Source organism: Rhinolophus sinicus, linkage group LG03 (assembly GCF_036562045.2).
Source record: "Rhinolophus sinicus isolate RSC01 linkage group LG03, ASM3656204v1, whole genome shotgun sequence".
Taxonomy (NCBI): Eukaryota; Metazoa; Chordata; class Mammalia; order Chiroptera; family Rhinolophidae; genus Rhinolophus; species Rhinolophus sinicus.
In genome coordinates, this window is record NC_133753.1 from 195596283 (window position 1) to 195619302 (window position 23020).

The window sequence follows — 23020 nt, forward strand, 5'->3', positions numbered from 1 at the left end:
TTGCAAGAAAACGCAGGGCAAACATACGGCATTTAAAAACAACAACAGCTTACTCGGTGTTAAGCAAGGGCGTGGGGACAGTTCTGGAAAACGTGGTGTTCTGTTACCATCAAATTGTCTTATGATACATCTATCAAGAAAGGAAGTTGGTTCTAACAAATTTCTAGTCTCTGACTGAAAAACTTAGAAAACTGAGGACTGATTTTGGCTGACCTAATAAAAATTAAAAAGTGATTTTCTATAAGCAACTGGGATGGCTATTATTACTTTTAGGTCATTACTTCAGGGACACTCTGATTTCAACTCTTTTATTTGTATAAGGGTGTTACTATAGAATCTTTTCCTTTGCATTAAGAATTATAATAAGCAGAGAAAAGAATTCGGTGATCTTTACAAACATCACTGAGACTCTTCAAACAATACAGACTTTATAACACGACACAGGTAAAGCGTGTGCCAGTCACTGTTCCGAGGGCTTCCCAGGCCTCCACCGGGATGGACTGCCATAACATGGCTCATGACGAAGAAACTGAGGCACAGAGTGGGACTGCCCAAGGTCACACAGCGGGTGGCTAGTGGAGCAGGAATCTGAACTCTCAGAGTTGGGTTCTGGAATTCATGCTCACAACCACTTGGCTACACTAGAAAAAGCAACGACACAGGCCCAGAGTGTAACTACTTCGGGGCTCACGGTCGTGGCCCCCACCCAAACATGCCTAGAATATCAGGAGCTTTGCGCAATATTGGTGCAATTTTTAATGGAACATTTCACAACTGTATTTAAATGCTCAGCAGATTCTTAAGCAGTACATCCAATTGTGCCTGTCCTTTCTGAAACAAAAATAGAGTCTCTTTATTTATTTATGTCAGACTATGAGGTCCTTTCCCAGCCTCACTCCCCACGACCACCACCAATGCTCCGCCCGTCTCTTCTGTGATGATACTGACGTGGTGCTGCACACGGGAGGGTCTTGTCTTTAATCAAAATGCATGTGCAGAGAACAGCAGCCACAGACCCCAAGTGGACACGTGTGTCACACATCCTTGTCGTGAATGAGCACGTTAAAGCAAAACGGCAGGCATTACGATGGAGATGGAATTGCTGGGTCCACTCCTGCCTACCTGTTTACAATGCTGTGTGAAGGAAGCACATCTGATGGACTGATCCTCATGCTTGCAAAGCTTGCTATTGTTTCTACATCCTTTTCAAATCACCTTTGTCATTTGCATCTCACCCCTTGGTGTGGCAGACAGAGCAACTACCATTGTTCCTGATACAAGAGCAGAAATTGATGCTGGCAGGTGGGGACATAGTCGCCCCAGTAAGAAATGCTCGAGTCTAGAACAAAATCAGATTCCTAAACATTCCTTCCATGCTATCCACGACACTAAACAGCAGCTTCCTAGATTTTACCAAACCTCACAGATATGGGGAATTTTAAGATTGGGACCAAAATGAACCTATGCTTTATACATTGTTAGCTACATAATCTCAAAATTGAGACTGCTGCATGGTGAGTCCAATACCTTAGTTTTCTTGATTAAGACCAGGCTACATAACAACCTGATCTTCATAATTATACACAATTGTACATAACTGTACACAATAACAATTAATATAGCAAAGAAAACTGATTTAGCCAAGTAGGTCCTCTATAAAGACACAGTCTTGAAGAAAAAACAAATCCTAGAGATATGTTTGGACACGCAATGCCACTAAATGGCACGTTTTGCTGATACATGACTTATTTAACTGATGTGCTTGATATTAAGCGTAATGAAAACTATTTAAATTTTAACACAAATATATTCCCAAGATATCCAAAATGTAATAAAAATTAAATGAAGCAATTTATATAAAGATTTCTGGTTAAACAATATCATACATCAAATATTTCTAAGAATTCTTGGTTTCAAGTTTTCTGGAGAAATTAGAATGCCTAACTGGCTGTCAGTTGCTAGGCTATAATACACAAAGGAAATTATATTTCAATTTTGGATACTTAATTTTAACCACAGATATAATGGCTGGATCTACTCTATATGGCAAGTTTCAGCTATGGTTATTCAATTCCCACAGCCATCTATTTCCATGTCTGTGAACTTAGGGCACAACAGGAGATGAACCAAAACACTTCTCCTTCTGTGTCACAATGAAAACTCAAGGTCATTGCATCTTTTCTCATTATCTTGGGTACTCAAGTACCACATGCCCACGTACCCAGAGGGTGCTCACGTCTCCTGAGGAACCAGTGACAGATCTTGTAGAAGTATCGACACTGATCTGAAGTATCCTTCATGTTCCAGATCGCATTCCAGAGAAAAGGCAGTACACATGTGTCACCGTTTCCCAAAACTTGTCCCACATAGTACTTTACATGTTAGCTCATCGAATCCTTGCCCAGCAGGAGGACACACACTTGTTGCAATTTTGTAAACGATCACGTAAAGAATGAGGGGAGGTAGTGAATGACACTGCCCCTCAGCAACCCAAGCCTATTCCTGGAATTAGAGTGGAAACGCTGTGATGCAGAATTTTGGGAAACGGAGCATGGGAGAACCCGTGCCTGAACATTCACAAGAACCGGCATGTTGTTGGCTCTAAGAATTTGTAATGACTTTGCATAAGCCAGATATCCCAACCTTGTTTGTCCAGAGAACACCCTGCCTCCCTCTCCCACCCGCAGCCTGCAGCGGTTGTTAGTAACAGCCTAAGAATGCGTGTCCCCTGCTCGGGAGGTCATCTCCAGGAAGTCAAAGCATGGCAGTGAACAGCACCCCTTAGGTGCCACGTGTTCAGGCCAACATCATTTCAGCCCTGCAGGCTAAAAACTTCAACCAGCCCTCAAGTTCTGATCGTAGCTTTTCAAAAAGTATCTTTAATAAAGTAAATATGTTCAGAGAACTGGAACTCCAAAGTAAAATCTTTCATTTTTACTGAAAATACCTCATGCAACGTGTTGTTAAGTTTACAGTCAATAATTTTGTGCAGGGTCTGTTGTGATGGGCACTAATTAGATGTCAAGGGAGTTAGGGAGTAAATCATCAAAACTGCCTTCCCTAGTAACAGGGAAGTTAATCCATGTACATTTTGCAGTGATAGTTTAAATGTCGTAAGACCAACTGTACACATTAATTTTCTTGGCTTGTTATTTTATATTTACATTAGCTTGCATTAAAATTCAAATATACAAAGGTCAAGTTTACTCAATCTTCCTATTTGAAATAGCAAAAATAATAGTTTTGCTCTAGTTTCGTTTCCCTGCATCTCACGGTATTCACAGTTTTTCTGTGCCACTGGGTTGCAGTATCCTGTTCATTTCACTATTTGTAGATGCTAGACTTTCCTACCCAGAAAATCCTAAAAGCTCACATATATTTTTAAAAACCGAGGTCTGACTGATATGCAGAAAGTTTCCATGTTTCATGTGTGCAACCTGATGACTTAAGACGTGGCTCTTTTTGAGGAACTTGACGTGGTAGAGAGCGTCGGTGTTCCACAAAGAGCCACGTGCTTCCTTACACATCCGCCTCCCTTCCAATCAGGTTGTGGCCCTATGGCTAGTTTTGGCCTATGGGTTGTGAGCATAAGTGATGCCTGTTGGTTCTGGGTGGGGGCATTTAGAAGCTGACGTGCCCACCCATTCTTATGCCCTGTTATTGTGAACTTGGGTGCCACATACTCCAGATGGAGAAGCTACAAGATGGAGGGGGGCACCAAACTTCACCAGACTGTGTGTAGGAAAGGCACGTTTATTGTTATACTGAGATTTTAGGGTATGCTCTGTTGTGGCCACCCAGGATGTGTTATGGCAGTCCTAGAAAAGTAATACAGATGCTACACCTCAATAAAATAAGACATACATACGTTTAAAAATAAGATCTGTTTTGCCAATGAGCTTGGGAAATACTAACTGGAGCAGTAGATGGGGACACCTGGGGAGGCGTCCAGCTCATGCTGCTGATGGCGGTGTAACCTGGCGCGACCTGTGAGAGTGGCAACCTGACGACATGTATCTGATCCATATGTGCAGCGTCCATGCCCTTGGACCCAGTCATGAACTCCTGGTGCTTTCCTTCCAGTCACACGGGCACAAGTGAGCAAGCCTGCCATGCACGGTGGCACACAGGTTGTTTATACGAGGGAAGGGCTGCTCACATGGCACCAGCACACCAGGTGCCCTGGGCCATTTAAAGAGTCAGGCTGGTTAGAGCAGCTGACCAGACACATGTTCATGGTGCAGATGTGCAAACTTCAGACCCTCACGAACAGCACAATCCCATTATTATGAAAATGGTTACACCAGTGAGTGTGTGGTGTGTGTGTGATTGTGTGTGTGTGAGTGTGTGTGACTGTCTAAGTGTGTGTGGTTGTGTGTGTGTGTGAGTGTGAATGTGTGTAGGAAAGCAGTTGTTACCCCTGGCAGGTGGAACCACGGAGTTTGCACTCTCTACTTCCTACATCCTCGTACTGCATGGATTTTGTGCAATAAGCATGTTGCACTTTCTATAATCAGAAACAAACTCTTAACAGCTTTGCACATTTGACAGAATAACATACATTAAAATTTTGTGCATGATCACAAAATCTATGCTTTTTCAGGCACCTTCATGAAATACGGAACCATGGATGTTCAGGCACGAATGGGAAAAAAGTTAACAGTGATGACGATGACGATGATGATAAAAGCTACACTATCGTTATATGCCTGGCTGACTGCAGGCCAGACTCGAGTGGACCCACCGGAGATAGACAAAGGTGCACCCCCAGAACTGCCCTCTAGGGAGGACGGGTCTTCCGAGGGGCCCAACTTTAAAGGACAAGGTCATACACCACATTCTGTCTTCTGAGTACCTCCGAGCATTTGGTCTCAGCGCTGGTGCACAGAAACAGACGTGCACCTCGGCCCTTGACCCAGCAGCTCATGAGTCACTCGCCCGTGATCGCCGGAGACCAACACAGGCTCTTGCCTGAGTCTCTGTCATAATGTGTCTCCTGTTTTCACGTTCACTGCAGAAGGACATCTGACTTCAACTCACTAATTGTTACATTAAACTGAATTAGAGCAATTTACTTCTCTAATAAGTCCTTATCATCAGGAGGGCAGATCAAAGTTGACAGTAACCGGAAATCCATTTGTTATTTTTCATTTAATTGACTTTTTTGGGTTAAATGCATTTAGTGGAAGGAAAAAACCCTACAGATCACTTTCATTATGATATCGTGAAAGTTAGGGGTGTCATCCTGAAATTAAAATGTGAACATCTAACTTTATACTGCTTGAAAAAGAAAATTATATAAATACTTTAAACGTGCATTTTTATTGTCTAAAAAGCCTTGGATTATATATAAATGACCCAGTCTTATGACATTTTGTTAGCCTCTGCTCTTTGTGACGTTTATGGAAACTCCCTCCACTCATGAAACATCTGGGAACAGTTGGCCTCGGCGATCAAGCGTGGAAAAGATGCTGAGTGTCATCTGCTGAGCTGTGTGTCTAGACACACAGAAATAATATAATTGTGATGAAGGAGACAAGGGAGGGCTCACACAGTGTGTTGTCCTCTGTCAGTGTTGGCGATGACACCAAGTCCTTGCTCTACAGAGCTCAAGGTTCCAAGGAGACCGGAGTCAGGAGGGGAGGTGTAAGAGGGACCGGAGCTGAGCCCGCGGAATCGGCCAGGCTGGGAGGAGAGGGGATGGCTGCGCTCACACTGTGTTAGGCTCCCCCAGGAATTATCACGCAGGGTTCTGCTAGCCTGTTCTCAGGTCCGGGCGGCAGACTGGTGGAAATATGTAGGGATATTTGAGTGAATTCCTCTACTGTTGAGTAAAACAAGAGTGCATGTAAAGTGCAAATAGCTGAACAAAATTGTTTTCCCTGATAAACCCTGAGATGGATCTTGTGTATCACCCAAACTCTAGTTATGTGCTTCTTTCAAATACTTTGAGCCATGAAATTGCCAATCAAGAATTGTTTTCTGCTTTAACTATAAAGTCAATGAGTAAAATTACCATAAAAACGAAATTGAGGGCTTTCAGAAAGCATCCTACATCTAAGTTTGATAAGAACATCTGAAATGATAAAAATAACTGTTGATTAAAAAAAAATGCATCAATTTGGGTGCATCAGCATAAAAACCAATTGGATTAAAACATATTCACAATAATTTTAACCCCAGTTTGACCCCAGTAGTGTGGCCTTCTAGAATCACCGACCCTCAAAATGATGTTTGAAATCATCATCAACCTAGCAGCCCCCATCCCTTTCAGTTCAACCTCCACTGCCTGCCCAAGGCCTCCCCTCTGCACCCTGGCTTTGCCCAAAGTCCTCTTTCTTTGCAGACTCCCAGGCAAAGAGTCCCTTTTCTTACCCATCTGCTCCCATGGCTGAGATGACCCCAAGGGGAAAAAGGCAGACAAAGAGCCCTGGGCAAGTAGAGGAAAGGAAACACCAAACAGAAGAGAGGAAACAGGACAGGTGACTAGCCCAGTGTGGACAGGGACATTTGAGACAGTAATGGCTGCAAAGAAAGGAGAAAAAAGAATATGCTCGTCAACCTTGGACAAAGACAGAGGAGTGGCGTGGGGAGATTTCTAGAGGCTGTGAAAAGGAAAAGTAGGACAAAAATCACAAGGCACGCAGGAATAAAGGCGCAAAATGGCAATAGTGCCAAAGAATATGGATATAGCCCCTGCTCATGGGTTTTGCTGAACGCAAGGTTAGACGCCCACAGCAGAGAAAGCCAGGGGAAATCCTGTAGGTAGAAAGGAAAAGGAAAGCATGAAAAAAATAAAGGCAATTATGACCATTGGGAAAAAGGAGAAAAGAAAGAAATTCTGGGAAAGCTAAGAAAGACAAAGAAACCTGGAAAAACTAAGTTTCATGAAGAGGAATGTGTCAATGCTACAGGAGGGAAAGGGGGCTGATGACATGGAAAAGAGTCAGTTACTCACAGAAGAGACCTGCAGGCAGCAAGGGCCACAGGGCCAGGCCCAGGATAATGCCAGGAAGATGGGACATCTAAGATCAAGGTCACAGAGGAAAAATAACTAATACGTGTTTGCAAAGGCTGTTTGGGCTGAATTGTATTCTGTAATGTTTATATGGCGATGTGTTAACCCGCAGTACCTTAGAACATAACTGTATTTGGAGACAGTGTCTTTACAGAGGTGATTAAGGTAAAATTAAGTCATATGGGTGGGCCCTAATCCTATATGACTGGTTTCTCGTAGGAGAAGATTAGGGCACAGACAAGCACAGAGGGAAAACCATGTGTGGACACAGGAAGAAGGCAGCCGCCTACTAGCCAAGAAGGGAGACCTCAAGGGGGAACCAACCCCGCAGACACCTTGATCTCAGACTTCCGGCCTCCAGAACTGGGAGACAATAAATGTCTGTTGTTTAAGCTGCCCTGTCTGTGGTACTTGTCAAAGCAGCCCTCCAATAACAATACAGACTCCAATAAGAAAAACCACAGTTAAACGGAAGAAGGGAAGGGGCAGCGGTGGGGTGGGAGGGGGGAGAGAGACAGAGAGACAGAGAGCGAGAGAGAGAAAGAGAGAGAGAGAGACAGAGAGACTGAGAGGAGAGAATGAATTTACTCTTATACGGTAGCACAGAAAACTCCAATCGTGATAAGACCACAAAGAAACCAAAGAGATGTTTACAGAAGTTCTTCAAATAACAAAATTCACATTAAAATTACTTCACAAAATAAGCACCAGCCCCGCATGTGCTGACGGACGACCTGGGGACAGGGAGCGTGATCTCTTAGACGCTACGTTGAAGCCTCCACCCAGTGTCAGCCTGATGCATTTCCTGGCAAATAGTATGACGACATTTCAGGGGCACATGATGAAAAACAAAAACTCACGAAACCAATTCTCATTGACTAAAACACCATGCTCACCAAATTTGGTGTTTAGAGCAAAACAGAAAATTCAAATCACGTGGGATGCACATGGTGCCAGGGGTGAATTATTTTGGCACTCGGTATCAAGCAGACAATGCCTTTTTGATCAAGTGTCATTTTGTTGCTAAAAATGTCCACTTTCCCGACACTGCAATTTACAGGACATGCAACACCTATAATTTTTCTTTGATGACTCATGACCTTGCGGTACTTGAGTTACCAACTCAGTCTCATGCCACAATAGCCGTGGCGTGCCCACTTGGTGCAAGGGCTGGGCGAGTGCCCACGGGCCCCACACGCCCACCCGGGGTCACACCAAATTGCACCTGTGGGGAGGGGCTCCCCTGTGGGAGTTATTCCCCCTGGGAGGGACATCTAGCCCATCAGGGTAGGGAGACAAGGCACAGCTCCCACGAGGTAACACATGACACAACAAGCTGGAAGCAGGGTGCTCTGCAGTTTGTACAGGGAAGGGGGTGGCTCCGCCAGAAGCTGGGCAGAGGCGGCAAGGAGGACATGCCCTGGAGAAGGGCCTGGGTGGGGCTTGGGTGCTGAAGGAGCAGCTAACATCTTCCCATAGCAGCTCACTGAATCCTCACAGGGACTCCAGGTGGACTCCTGTTCCCGTTCGCAGAAGAGGAAACGGGGAGGTGTAACTTCCTTATTCCTATTGCAGAATTTAAACCCATGATAGATTGGGAAGAGCATCTACTTTGAGTGGCAAGGGAATGGCAAATGTTGTCAGGGCTCAGTAAACATCACTGAAACCTGGGTTTACAGGTGAACACGTGCACTATGTCTACTTTCCCCAATTCTACTTAATTATGTGATTCTACATCCCACCCCATAAAAAAAAAGCTTAGAATATTCTGGAACAAAAATTCCAGTTTAAAATCACAACACAAATGCTAACCTTAATTGGGTTTGGGAGATTTCAGATCAAGGCCCAGCTCCTGGTCCCTTTCTATACCCTGAGTGGGGCCCAAGGTCCATGGAGTGTGGCAGTGGGTACCAGCCACACCACAAGACAATCACCTTTGCAGCCTACACCAGTGTGGGAGAATGGCGGGTGTGGATCCAAAACCCTGCACTGAGGAAACGCTGTGATCCTCTCATCTGTTCTGGGGGCTCTTTCTTCTCCCTCCTACTCACTACCAAACCCGCACTCTCTCTCAGACGACCTCTAGAATCACTGTAGTTAGTACACATTTAATTCCAAGTAAACCGTAAACATATAAGTTTGAAAGGATTTACTCACCCAATCTCAGTGTGAAACATTCTTGAATATTCTGAAACATTTTCTAAAACACGCTACCTACTAGTTAATATTGTGACTTACTGACTTAGAAGAAGAGCAGAAAGTAGTGAAGTAGATGAGAACGGCAGGAAACGAAGAAAATGTAGATGGTGTACAAATACCAATATTCACTGTAATTATGTAGAGAAAATAACATGAGACAGAAAATATTTAGTAGCAAATGAGTGGATGATTGAGTGAGTCATACTTCCGAAAGGTAAGATTACTTACAAAACTTCTCCCTTCTTTTATCATTCACTCAAACTAGGCTTGATTTATAAAACCAGTTCATAGCATTGCATTATTCGTAAGGCCAAATAAATGACAATCTTTTACTGGAATCTTTTCTTCCAGGTTCAGGAGCCGGAAATATCAGAAGCATTTCCTTGTGGTCGAGATTTTGAAATGAACAGTTAATAGTCAACATGTTTAGGTATTAGATCATAGAATCTAGGGGTGTAGGTACAGGCTTTTGCTAAGTGTTTCAACTGCTTTGGTCATCACTTAGCTTCCAGTCAGAGTAAAAGGTGAGTTAGTCACGCCCTGAAGGCCTGCCTGTGTAGCAAGTTCCAGGAAGTGTTTAAAGCACACTTTGCTTGAGACACTAGAGACATGTGCTAGTCAAGCATAAAGCAACGAAGGCTTAAACAATAACAAGGTCACAAGATGTTTGGTTTCTGCCTTTTGCTCCAAAGGAAACATCACTGATGCACAATCATGAGATGTTTTGCAGAATCTTGGCTCCTCAACCCGGTTCGCTCACCTGACCACAGTTATGAAGGCTCCAGACAAGGTGATGTCAGGAACTGAATTACTCAGACTGAGGAAAACCACTGAAGCTTACACAGGAACTAACCAATCAGCTTCGCCCATGACCCCTATCCCCTAACCCTGAATTTTTGCCTTTAAATATCCTTGATTAAAAAACATCCAGGAGTTCGGGTTTTAAGTGCTAGCTTCCTGTTCTCCTGACTCGGAGCCCCACCAATAAATTGCTTTAATTTCTCCACTGCAAAGCTCAGTGTCCAGGGTTTGGCTCTGTTGGGTGTTATGTGGCCGGACCCTCTTTGGTTCGGTAGGATTCTTAACATTTCCTTCAACATTTGGGGGCAACTTAATTTAATGGTGCAGTGTAGAAGTTTCCATTGGCTCTATGGGGACCATTCACAGGAATTTTGGGTGAGGCGTCTTCTGTTCTGAATGCATGCTGAGGGCCATCTCTTACTTCCCAATCTTGGAACAAGCTCATCTGCTCAGCCTTTCATGGTGGACCATCTTCTATTTTGCGGTCTCTCAAACTTGGCTATTTGACAATTCCTACTTGCTGATGCTACAAAATGAGACAATATAGAGGGAAGAAGATGCCCCCTGGAAATTCTCACTAAGCCCCTAGTTCCTACTGGAGATGTAATGGTCTGGTTCAATCATGTTGAACCAGCAGTGCGGGCTCAAGCAAACAGGCCCCAGCCCTGCCCCGCCCTGTGCCGGCCTCCTTATTCCTTGTACTGGAATGCCTCCCTTTCATGGGCCCCCAGAAGCCACGCACCCTTAAGTGCTTTGTGACCATAAAGCTGAATGCAAACTTTGCTCTGCATCCGGGGTCTGACTTGCTCTCACCAGCCTGTTTCAACCCCAGACCTCCGGCCAGCACCTGTAGGCAGAAACCTCACTGCTTTCTCCACCCAGACCCAAGCCTCCTATGTCTGCCTGAGGGCTGCGTCCTTCACACACCTCCACCTGCGTTCGGGTTGAGAGTCCCAGGCCTCGGGTATCTTTCCTGTGGGGTGCTGACCAAGACCCAGTTGAAGTCCCTGAGGGTCTTCTGGCCACAGTAAGTGTGTGGGGTCGTCCATCCCTTTTCAACAGTTAAATGATGAATTAAACAATGGTTACCTGCTCTTGTGCAGTCTCCTGGCCCCGTCAGGGCCAATGAGCTCATCCTTTCCCACCAGGCTGGGAGAGCCCAGTGGCACTTATCAGAATGGGACACCAGCAAGCCTCCGAGACTCCAAAGGCTGTGTGGCTGGGGCCAAGGTGTGGATTGAGGGCTTATAATATTTCTCTTAGGATAGGGAAACTGATTTGATCTCAGCCAAAAGATTCGATGACAGCTAAATATTGAGTTTGCAAGAAAGGAAAAAAAAAAGAGACAAAAATAAATGTGAAAACCAATCTGAGCAATGCTGGACAGATCTGTTGCTCTCTGCTGACCATGATGCTGAAAACACTACAGACGGAAAGCGGTAGTTATGGCAACATCACCCAGGTCCATAAACTGACTCAGCTGCGGCAGACTCCTCTCCGCGTAGATCGCATCCCTTCTTCGAGTGGTCTGCGCAGCAGGCTGAGAAACACTGGGGACAGCAGACTGCTTCCTGCCTCTGTGACCTCAGATATCAATTTCCGACTTCAATATTGCTGAACTTCGGGAAAGTCATTGAGAGGGTACAACAGACACAGCATAAAAAGCCTGGAGGATCAATGAGCTGTGGCCCATTCCCTCTGCCTGTGGAAACGCTGCTCCGCCATTCGGTCTTAAGAGCTGAACCCTGGAGACATCTAGTTGCTCTCCTACCAAATGCAGAGACCTTACCCTAGATTTGGGACCAATGCCCACGGCCCTAATTAGCAGCTAAGAGAAAGGGAGGCAGGCATTGGTAGTCCACTGTTGATTAGCCTCCAACTGTCACGATGTCATACACAACATCCCAGAGGTTTCTGAGAAAAGTCGACAATTCCCGCAGGTTGAACATTTCAACTAGATGCCTTTTCAATTTCACTGAAAGAAAGGCCTTTTCTAAAGGGTGTAGGAAGCTAAAGGGTAACCAACTACAGTGACACTCTCTTTCAATTGTACTGAGGCAATAATTGTGATAATGGTTGGAACCCACAGCATTTTACAAAATTTTAAAATCAATTTCTGAACCAGGTTTTCATCTGGAAACAAAATGGTCACCACAAAGCTTTCAAGGGGACATGGTATTCTGTAATGAAGAAAGAACCTCAACAATCTTTAATGGCTACCATCTGGTGTGCATTTAGAGATGATAGAGGTACAGGTTTTAAATAATATTCTCCCATGTAATTTTCTAACACAGCAGCAGCAAAGGGAGTTGAGCTAATTTAAAGAAACGACTAACAAAAGGGTTCTTAGGAGAGCAGTGCTGTGAAGGTGAGACACAGGCATCAGACAGGTATCACATCGGACAGTAGCATGGCTGCCATCGTTATCAGAAGCCATCTCCTGATGATACACAATGACTGGACGACAGGAAGCCAACAGAGGCAATGACAAGGGTCCACCATGAGAGGGTCAAGAGGAGGCTATCCAGTGATTTTTGTGAAATTTGTAAAATTATGGTCAAGTATGAAAAAATTGGAGCCAACTGGAGCTCATTATCGCCCTGAAATACTAATAGCTGTGAAAGCAGAACCCTTCATGTAATGGATGCTGAGTGGAAGCCCAACTCGGGGTCTTTGGTCATATTTTTCTGCTGTATTTATTTCAATAAATATTCCAATTCTTTAAAAGAAGGAACATCTATTGATTACCCCCTCTGTACACGGCACTTTGTACATCATTTCTCTTGAGTGTCACCATTCACCTGTGAAGTGGGGATTCTGCTCCTCACCTTCAGGTGAGGTACCTGAAGCTTGGGGAGGTTGCTACCTGCCCGGCAGGGGAGCAGGCTCAGGAGAGGGATGGTGCTGGAGCCCTGTGTCTGCCTCTAGATCCATGGCTTTCTCCCAACCCCAGCCCAAGAGACCTACGGTGGAACTGAGACATAACTGGGCTCCTAAACCTTGTTCCCGGTGGTTCTGTCCAGGAGCTGCACAATTAGCCTTAAGATCTTCCCCAAGACACACTCAGAGCCAGGCCTTCCCCTCCACCCCCACAAGCATATATACACTTGGATGGGAAAAATGTCTTTATTTTCACTAACACCTAACTGCAATTTAGCACTTCATTTAATTATGAGGGAAAGTGATAAACCACAGCTGTATGAGCAGTGCCTTGATTTCGCCACCAATGGAAATCCCACACTTAAAAATAAAACATCACAGTACAATTGCAGATACCTTGAAATGTCATCAATGCTTGTTACTATGTCCAATTAAGGGAGTTGTTGGATCTTAAATGTTATTAAAGACATGCTTCTTAATTTGATAGTTTAGTTCATCACGTTTTGTTTTTTTTGATATGTGATAACCATGTTGTGGGGGCAGAGCCCCAGAAAGCAGTTTCCAGGCTCTCGGCCTCACATAGACAGGTGCTGGCTCAGGTAGTAAATGGCCATCAATTGTGATTGCATGGCCATCAGCTGTGGCTAGTTGGCCGTCAGCTGTAACCAGTGAGCCATTGGCCACTAATATAACTGCTGTGGCTACGCTAGCAGAGAGAGAGGAGAGAGGAAGAATGGGGGCTAGCAAGAAGATGGCGGCTGGGCTGGCAAGTGTGGATGGCGGTTTGTGGACAGTGTGGATCCAGCCTCCATTGAGAGTATAGTGCTGCCAGAGAGAATATAGTGGTATGACTCCCCTACCTATGGCTCCGTGGGTGTTCCTTTTTGGCCTCACCATATCCTGCGTTCTTGTATGGGGAATGGGAGCAGAGACCCCGCAGGCCTCCCCGCATGACAAATGGCGCAGCGAGCAGGGTCTCCCGCACGACACATGTTTAAGTATATACAGTAGTCTACAGTAGTACGTATATACAGTAGTACGTTCCAAGACCCCCTTGGATGCCTGAAACCACAGACAGTACTGAATTCTATATACACTATGTTTTTCCTATCCATACATAGCTATGGTAAAGTTTAATTTATAAGTTAGGCCCAGCAAGAGATTAACAATAATAACTAATAATAAAATTGGACAATTATAACAATACACTGTAATAAAAGGTATGTGAATGTAGTCTCTCTCTCTATTTCTCTCTCTCTCAAAATATCTTATTGACCCGCACTCACCTTTTCACTTAAAGGAAGCACTTACAGCTTCTCTTAGGCAGATCCCAATCGCCAGCATCACCACTCTTCTGCTTTGGGGCCATGGTTAAGTAAAAGCAGAGTTACCTGAACACACGTACTGGGGAACACTGATAGCTGATTTGATCATCGAGACATACGGCTATGAAATGACTAACTGGCAGAAAACTTGGGACAGAGGGATGACTCGCGTCGCAAGTGGGACGCTGTGGGATTTCATCACACAGCTCAGAACGGTGCGTAATTTACAACTTATGAACTGTTTATTTCTGGAATTCCCTGTTTAATATTTTCAGATGTGGGTTAACCACAACTATGGATAAGGGGGAACTACTCTAATTGTTTTCCTTGGAAATCCTATGAATTTTCTTGTGTGCATTTCAAAATATTATTCTGAGGAGAGGTCTGCAGGTGTCCCCAGATGCCGAGGGGCCACGCAGTTCTCCAGGTGGCCTTGTCGGGGCCAGAGGTGGCAGGAAGTGGTTCTGGGGTCTCCCATTCCTTTCTGACTGATCTGGGGGAATAACCAAGAGGCCTCCATCGCTCTATGAAAAGGCAGATGCCAGGATACCCCTTTAAATACAATTACTAAATCACCCTAATTCAATCCAGCAAAGGTCAGTCACTTTTTATCAGATTAGTTTTATTTATGAGTTAAAATGATTTCCTTTAAGCTTTATGTAATTCTACTGGTTGATCCTACAGTTAGAGAAATGATCTTTTATGAGCTAAGATGAGGATTTTTCCATAATATACATCATAAAAGTGATCAAAGGAAAAAGAAGCAGGTCTGTGAGAGGTCAGATGGCAGCTGCCACCCTGGGTTAGTTTTAGGCCGTCTTCATATGGGATGAGGGCACTCCCCAGAGGCCCTAACCCTTAGCTCTGCTGTGCCCTGCCTTCCCTGGACAGCTCTGGGGGGGGGGGGCCCACCTCAGGGGAGAGCTCTTCCACACACATGGGCCGCAAGGCAAGCTTCCATGAGATACCGTCCCTTTGTACCAAGCGAGATGAAAGAAACACGATTTAGTATTTTGATGACTTTTTAAAAGTTACATTTGCTAGGCTTATAATAGTCAACTAGTTACAATTAATTCAAGCTTGTAACAAATTCAGTTTCAAGTTTCCTCCATATTTCTGCTTTTCCCTGGCTGGGAAGCAGAGTAGAGAGTAGGGCTATGCCACTAACCGTGAAAGACCTCAACACAGATAAATCCCTGCTGTCATTCATGTTTTTGTTTTCACTGTTTTTGTACAGTTACACTCCAGTCCCGACTGGTAGTTCCTGGGAAGCAAAAATAGGCACCCAGCTTGATGCAAAAATCGCCCTAATTCATATGTATCAGTAAGGCCAAAATAATTGTTCTAATAATTATGTCCCACTTTATACAATAATTATAGCTGCTTTCTATTACAATCAATATGTAATCAATTCTGCAACTCCATATTCTGATTTTTGGAAATGTCTGAATTTCAAGATCAAAAAATGGCAAGCATCCCCTTAACAACATTTTTCTAGAATGTTTTCCTTCAATTCCCAAGTGAGCTGACAACATTTCAACTTCAAGTGTAATCAGATCCATTGTAAGATAGCAATTCCTTATCTCTTTCCTCAAAGAACTCTTAATAAAAAAATATTGAGAATGCTTGCCAAATATTGTGACAGAGAATTAGTATTTCTTTTACAGAAATTATTTTTAAAGTATTAATTTCTTCAATCTGAGTGGTTTCCACCGATGCAACAATTATGTTCAAAGAGCATTTCTTTCTCGAGTTATTTTCAGAATTTTTAAAATGCCTTTCCCTTTTGTGTATCGAAGAAATAAAGCAGCCACAATTATCTTCCTTCTACAGTTTGCAAGAATGAAAACATTCTCCCATTTCCCACAATAGATACAAAAGTTGATGGTATGTTTGGACCGCCACCGTGGTCCAACTTCGCTGATAATTCAGTGCCATGTGTTAGATGTGATGCATACATCACTCCTCCCCGTGGATCGATTCTGGGGGTTGTAGGAAAACCAAGCACGATGTCATTGCCATGTTTCCCCTAAGGCCATAGGGACCCCTGGGGACAACGAAGCTGCACATGCTACTTGGTGGAGTGGCTTCCACTTGCCTCCCCGACAGCTCGTCAGAACCACAGGGCTCTGGCACTGGTGAATTTCCTGGTGACAACTCACCTCTACTCTTTACTAGCCACCTGTCCTGGACACAGATTTGACCTCAGCAAGCCTCAGTTTCCTCCTCTGTGAGATGGGAATAACAACAGCACTCATCCCATAGGCTGTTGTGAGGATTTAATCGAATGACCCATAAAACATTTTGCACAGCAGCTGATACACGTTTGCAACTGGATGCTGCATTGCAAGAGGGGTCAAAGCAAAGGGATGGGGTGTCTGCTCGGACCAGCAAATCTCGTGGGTGGGGAAGGAGCACGTTCAGGTGACCTTTCCTAGCTCCTGCAGCCATGGCCTGCCCTCCTTTTCTAATCGTTTGCCACCTGATTTGTCCCAGATCTGCTTCGTCCCCAGACTTCCTCACCCTGGGGTCCTCTGTCCTCCCACTTACCTCAGCTTGCTTCCTCCTGGCCTCCCCAAAGTAGCTGGCCCAGCAGACAGCCAGGAAGAAGACAGAGAATGCACAGAATGGGAAGCAGTGCCCTGGGAATGCCAGGAGTGAGGTGGCTACGGTGCCCAAGTCATGGCAGACCCTCAGCACATGGGTGCTGAATGAATGAAGGAATGAATGAATGAATGAAGTGTGTGACAATGAGGATAAACAAACAGGTAAACCTAATCATAGTTTGCTGACTCCCTGGTAGGAAAGCATGGACGTTACAGGAAATGTTTCCGCCATTACAACTTTGTGTGTTTTGGGAAATGCCTGCTTTTTCCACTTATTAGCAGTGAAACAGTGTTCAGAATGACAGGCTGGGCCTCACCATAAGAGTCAAGTCTCCCCCACCTGTAGGTACAGTGTGGGGGAGTGTGACGACCCTGCTGATCCCTGGACCCCCCTCTCCCAAGCCCCCAGTGCACACACAGGCCACTGCCAGTTGTCAGGTCCATGTATGGTCAACAGATGACCTGTACCCAAATGTTAAGCAAAATGTAACTGCGAAGCTGGCCGACATGCCGAAGACATATGAATGGGTTTGCAGTATCCTCACCGCACAATCAGTTCTCCACGGCAGGCACTTTCCGTGTCTCTTCTCCACCACTGTGTGACTAGCAAGTGCCTGGTACATGGCAGGCTCTCCATACCTGTGCTGTGTGAGTCAGCCAGGCCGCCACAGGTCTGGGTGGTCTGCACCTGAGCACTGCCAGCCGTGTCCAATCGAGGGTGAGTGACCTGTCTTGAGCACACGTCCTGGTCTCAGGTTCACACCCTGCTTGGTCTACGCACGCCGTCCAGGGAGGAAGGACTTGGTTCTATGATGGCAGGGCTTCCAGGGCACTCCGTCATGGTTGACAGAGGACAGGGAGTCTCATCGAGGTGGGGGGGGGATGGTGAGGGGCTTCGGTTACACCCACCACCACCCGACGCTCCCTGCCGTGGCTGCTGGTGGCAGGATGCACCCAGAGGGGGACCTGGAAACGATGAGAGTCCAGGTGGCTTTTCTCACCCTGGCCGCCCAGTAGAATCACGTAGGAGCTTTTCCAACAAGCCTCTACCAGGAAGCCAGAGTCTCCGAAGGTAGGGCCCTGGCATTAGGAGAATGTAAACACTCCCCAGGGCATCTAATTTATGGCCTTGGCAGAGAACCACTGGCAGAGAGGAAGGGAGTTATACCTGTCACCCATCCCCCTCCCCACTACCTTATCAACACAGCAAAAAATGAAGATTCAGGAGATTTGAAATGTGGCTCAAAGAATCCACACCTGGTGGCTGCTTTTGTTTGTTTGTTTTCGTCAAATTAGCCGTCCCCAAAGTGGTACCCGAGGCTGCCTGACTGCTACACCTGGATTCACACACACCTATTCCTGCGGGTGAGAAAGGGCACGCTGGGTGGTGGGTCTCAGACTTAAAACATACTTCAACTTACTGTCCATGTTGGCACTTTCCATTAAAAAACAAACAACCCCCCCCCAAACTATGTTGTCCCTTAAAAAGAAAAACAAACCTATCACATCCCTAATGTCAACCAGAAAAGTAAACAGAAATGCATTTACACATTCTTCTTGCAAGTTTAGATTCTCCAAAGTCGACAACTGAGGGCAAAGCGAGTCACTACTATTATTAACTGTCCCATCAGCCCTGGTGGAAGCACCGTGCCAGGGAGCTGAGCCGTGGGGCCGCCCAGTTGGCGTGGCACTATTTTTAGGAGGCAGGGCCCTGCCTGCATCCTCCTGCCTGCCCTACTTGGTATCGGAACAAGCTATTTTTTCTCTGAACAGTCAAGCACCTGGATACCTCAAGCTGCAGAGTCATCCTCGTGGGCAAAGCTCTCCATCACCTACACATTTCCGTTCCTTTGCAAACCAGCCTGGCCTCTAGAGAAATGAGAGGTTGAAGTGGTTAAGGAACTCCTGTTGGGGCTTGTTAAGGGCTGCAACTGTGTCCCTACAAAATCCATGCTGGAGTCCTACCCCAGCACCTCAGGATGTGGCTACACCAACGGAAGCAGGTCACGAGGGTGGGCCCTAAGCCAGTATGACCGAGTCCTTACAAGGAGAGACTGGGTCACATACACACGAAGAGAAGGAAGACGGTGTGAAGACGGTGTGAAGACGCGGAGAAGACGCGGTCCACGCACCAAGCAGGGAGCCCTGGAGCAGCTCCTCCCTCAGCCTCAGAAGGAGCCCACCCTGCCGACACCCGGGTCTCAGACGTCCAGCCCCCAGAACTGGGAGATGACAAATGTCTGGTATTTAAGGCCCCAGTCTGCGGCACTTTGTTACAGCAGCCCTAGCAGGCTGATACAACACGGTTTGGAAACACGGGAAATTATTACAGTGTAGGAACACAAAGCGCTGTTCATCCTCACCAGTTTTTCTGCTAAGACCTGGAGATTTTCCAGCCACAAGTCAAATAAGTCAAGTGCTGTTTTTAGGCCTTGTGCTTTGGAAGAAGCTCTGAAAACAGCTGTGGGGTGTGCGTGTGCGCGCACGTGTGCACATTTGCACACACACACATATACACACACATATATACACACACACACACACATATACACACACATACACACACGATTCTCAATGACGTCCCCGGTGCAGACCCCTTTAAGGCCCAAAGTCAATCTCAGAGATGTGCGTTATCACCAAAGCTGATCTGCAGAGCCCTTTCCTCATCACATTCCATCAAGTGGCCACATCTGCCGGTTTCCTTTATTCAAAAGCCCCAGAAGCCAGCGCTGTCAAGTAAACATAACCGTCCTGACCAACTTTTCTAAGATCTGAGGCTGCTTCAGTCCTGTTATTCTCAGTCTTTGCTGACGGCTGGATGCATATCTGTTTTCTGGGGACACAAAGGCTTATCACGCAGGTCACAATTCAGACCACCACCTGGGGACAGCAGGGGCTTCCATGGCCCGGGCTTGACTGTGCCTTTTGGACAGCTTTTGCTGGTGTGGGCTGTGTTCAGAGCCTTTGTACTCACTGCTCGTATTCTAACACGACGTGTGTGAACTATAGCTGACTGTGGGCCTGCAGCTTCCTCACCTGTGCGGGGACCATCCACACAGCAGAACAAGCGAGGAGACACAGCCTCGGGCCTCAGCTGGCCCAGAGCGTGGCCCGGAGCACACAGCCAGTGTTAGCTGTGCTGTTATCATCTTTACCATCACGATCATCATCATCGTCTTCATGGTGGGTCCAGCCATGTGGCTGGCTCTGAGGGGACAGAGGAGGGCTAAGGAACTGTCTTTCAAGTGTCTTCTGTCCCCTCTTCCTGGCCACATCTAGTTAATTTTAAAAAGGGACACTCAAAAGGTGAGCGGGTATGAAAACAGAACCCTGAGTTACTGTTCCCTCAAGTGGCTTTTGGGGACCCTTCTGCTCACACAACTGCAAGAAGAGGGTCTCTGTCCAGTCACCCAGTTACTCCAGGACCCACACCTGGAGGCTAAGCCAGCGAGCTCCGGGCATTTCCGGCAGAACCGTGGAGGCACCGCTGCGAGTCCTCAGTCCAGGTTCACAGCGTCTGTCCTGTGTTATCTCTGCCCACGTGATCTTCTACCTTAAGCTGCCTGCAAGATGCAAGCACTGTGCTACCATCGCAGCTACTTATGGTTTCAAGACCAACATCTTACAGCTTTCGGATGTCAAAAGTCCTGTACAGGAACTATGAGCTGGCTTCTTTGGGTTCAATAAAGGATAAACGGTATAAATAATGGCTTAAACTTTGAAGATTGTCAGCAGTTCATTTTAAAAGTACAGGAATTTTCATCCAATTGCAGACAACCAAAACAGTTACCTGAAATGTCTCTATGTAGTCAAAAGAGGGCCTAGTCACGGCCAGTAGAGAAGTGGGCAGCCTGTATGTCGCTGTCTCCACACAGAATGCAGCATACAAGAAATTTCTGTTGATTTCATTTAAAGCAACCACAATCCATAAAGCAGCATATCAGAGATTTTGATGACATGGACCAAAGAGTCAGGCAAAAAGGCCTTGGGAAATGACTGAATTGATCATATCATGTGATAAGCCCTCAGTTTTTTATTTTGCACACAAAACAGTTAAGCAGATCTTTTTATCATAATCTTACCAATTAAATCCTTAAAATCACTTTACAGTTTCTCTAAAGGTGCAGAAACAAAATCAACGTGGTACATCCTCAATTCAGAAAGTAAAGCCAAGCGATTATGAAAGGGGGAAAGGAGCCTTTTCTGACTTTTCACTTAAGCAGAACAAATCCTAAAAAGAGATGCCAACAGATGGAGGAATGGAACTAGAATGAAATGATTCCTTTCTTTTAAAGTAATTTCTGGTTAGGTAGCACTCCTGGTTCTCTTTGAATACCTACTCGGGTATTTTGAGGGCTTCCCCAAAGCCTTACCTTTAACTATAGTATGTGCAATGAGCAATCTGTAGGGAAGGAATTCATGAGGTGGGGAAGGCACAATAGCACTTAGGTTCCTGAAACGCGTTCGCCTCCTTCCGTGCACAGAATCCTGAAACATTAATGACCCTTCATTTCTCCTCTTCTTACACTGCATTTCAAACAGTTTATGTGTGGCCTGCATTACTCTCTTACGGATGAAGTCAGCATGGAAAACACAAGGAAACTGAATTGGTATTTTAATGCCTTGCTGAGTTCTCACCTTCATTTCAGATATTTGATGCACTAGAATTTAGAATAGGGAATATAACACAGTATGCTGGGTGGCAGGCCCTTAGTTCAATTAGGTACGATTTTGAAATTAATAAATAAACATGTCGATAATGACTTTCAGCCCTGAAGTCTCTAACTTGCAAACTGTTTGCAAGACTCAATGCTGATTACGAAGAAAAGAAATATATGCACAAGGATCTGTCTATTTTAACACTTTGTAGAAGTACATGAGCGCAAATAGAACTATTACTCATAGCATCAACGTAAACATGAAGGACACTTACTTTACTAAGACGTATGTTTTAAAAATAGTCCTTATTTCTAACTTGAGGTCTTTGTTTTCCTGCATCTTTGAAAGTGCAGACTGTAGTCCACGTGACCTCTAGGACCTCTTCCAAGTCTAAACTGTTACGATTCTGTGATTCTATAAGGCAAAACGACACCCCTCTCCCCCTGAGCCCCAAAGTCAGCCTCTCTGAAGAATGAAAGAACGTAAGACACTGTTCCAGAGAGTTCTGAGTGGCAATGATTTCAGAAACAAATAACAAAGGCATTTCTGCAGAACATGCTTCCACATGATTTGTATACTCCCGTTTGAAAAATAAACCAAAGAGACCCCTTTGCACCCCCATGGCTTGTGTTGACTCAGTCTCCTCACACCAGAGGCAGCACTGAACTTCTGATGTTAAACCTTGCTCGGTTAAAGATGTCTTTCTGGACCTGCCACATCCATCCTATTTCCAGATCAAGAAATAAGTGGAACCTAAGCCCCAGAAAAGACAGACCAGCAGGATAGTTACTTGGTAACAACAGACCTTAGTCAAGAATTAAGTGCCTTTCTCCACTGGAGTGAGGACGCTACTGGCTTGGTACTCCAGGAGCTCCAGCTCTAGTGAAATTGGCAGAACGAGCGTTATTTGATTAGTGTGAAAAATTCCGCAGTGAAAGGGACAGGGGTAGGTGACAGGGGACTGATCGCTTCTGATGTGCCAGCTGTAGAAAGATCAAATTGAGGTCATTCAGGGTCTTCTAAACAAAACAACGATTCTTCATAAATCTAAAAGATGCCTGTATAAAAATGTCATTTTATTAAGTAACGTTTAATATCGATTCTGGAAAACATCAGCTGACTTGAACACGATCGAGAGCATGTAACGTGGGAATCTGAAACCTCACACTTGTCTGCAGGGAGTGGTGGTGGCGGTGGGGGGACAACACACTTCAGAAGATTCATTCATTCTCCCTCTCAAGTCCTCCACGGTTTCTTTTCAGTAAAGCTGCCATCTGGTGCAAGAGGTGAGGACACTCAAACTCATCCCTTATTTCAGTATTTAGTGAACAATCTTTAGCCCTGATAAAGGATTTAACTTCTTCTGGGGGCACGAGGAAACCAAAGAAAGAAAGGAGTCTGAGAGAGACCAAGACCTTGAACATCTACCCTCCCAGGGGTGAAGGTCCTGGAAGGGGCAGGGACCAGGCATTTCCTTGACAGAGTCTGGCCTTGTCCCTTAAGGAACCAGTCACACCACACCTCTGCCTCTC

The 23020-nt window shown here is 45.4% G+C and overlaps 1 protein-coding gene across 1 annotated transcript in view; it reads right to left on the minus strand.

Annotated features, from left to right (window-relative positions):
- The window catches only part of UBE2QL1 (ubiquitin conjugating enzyme E2 QL1), a 37599-nt gene that overhangs the window by 12543 nt on the left and 2036 nt on the right, over nucleotides 1-23020 (minus strand). The window lies entirely within an intron of this gene.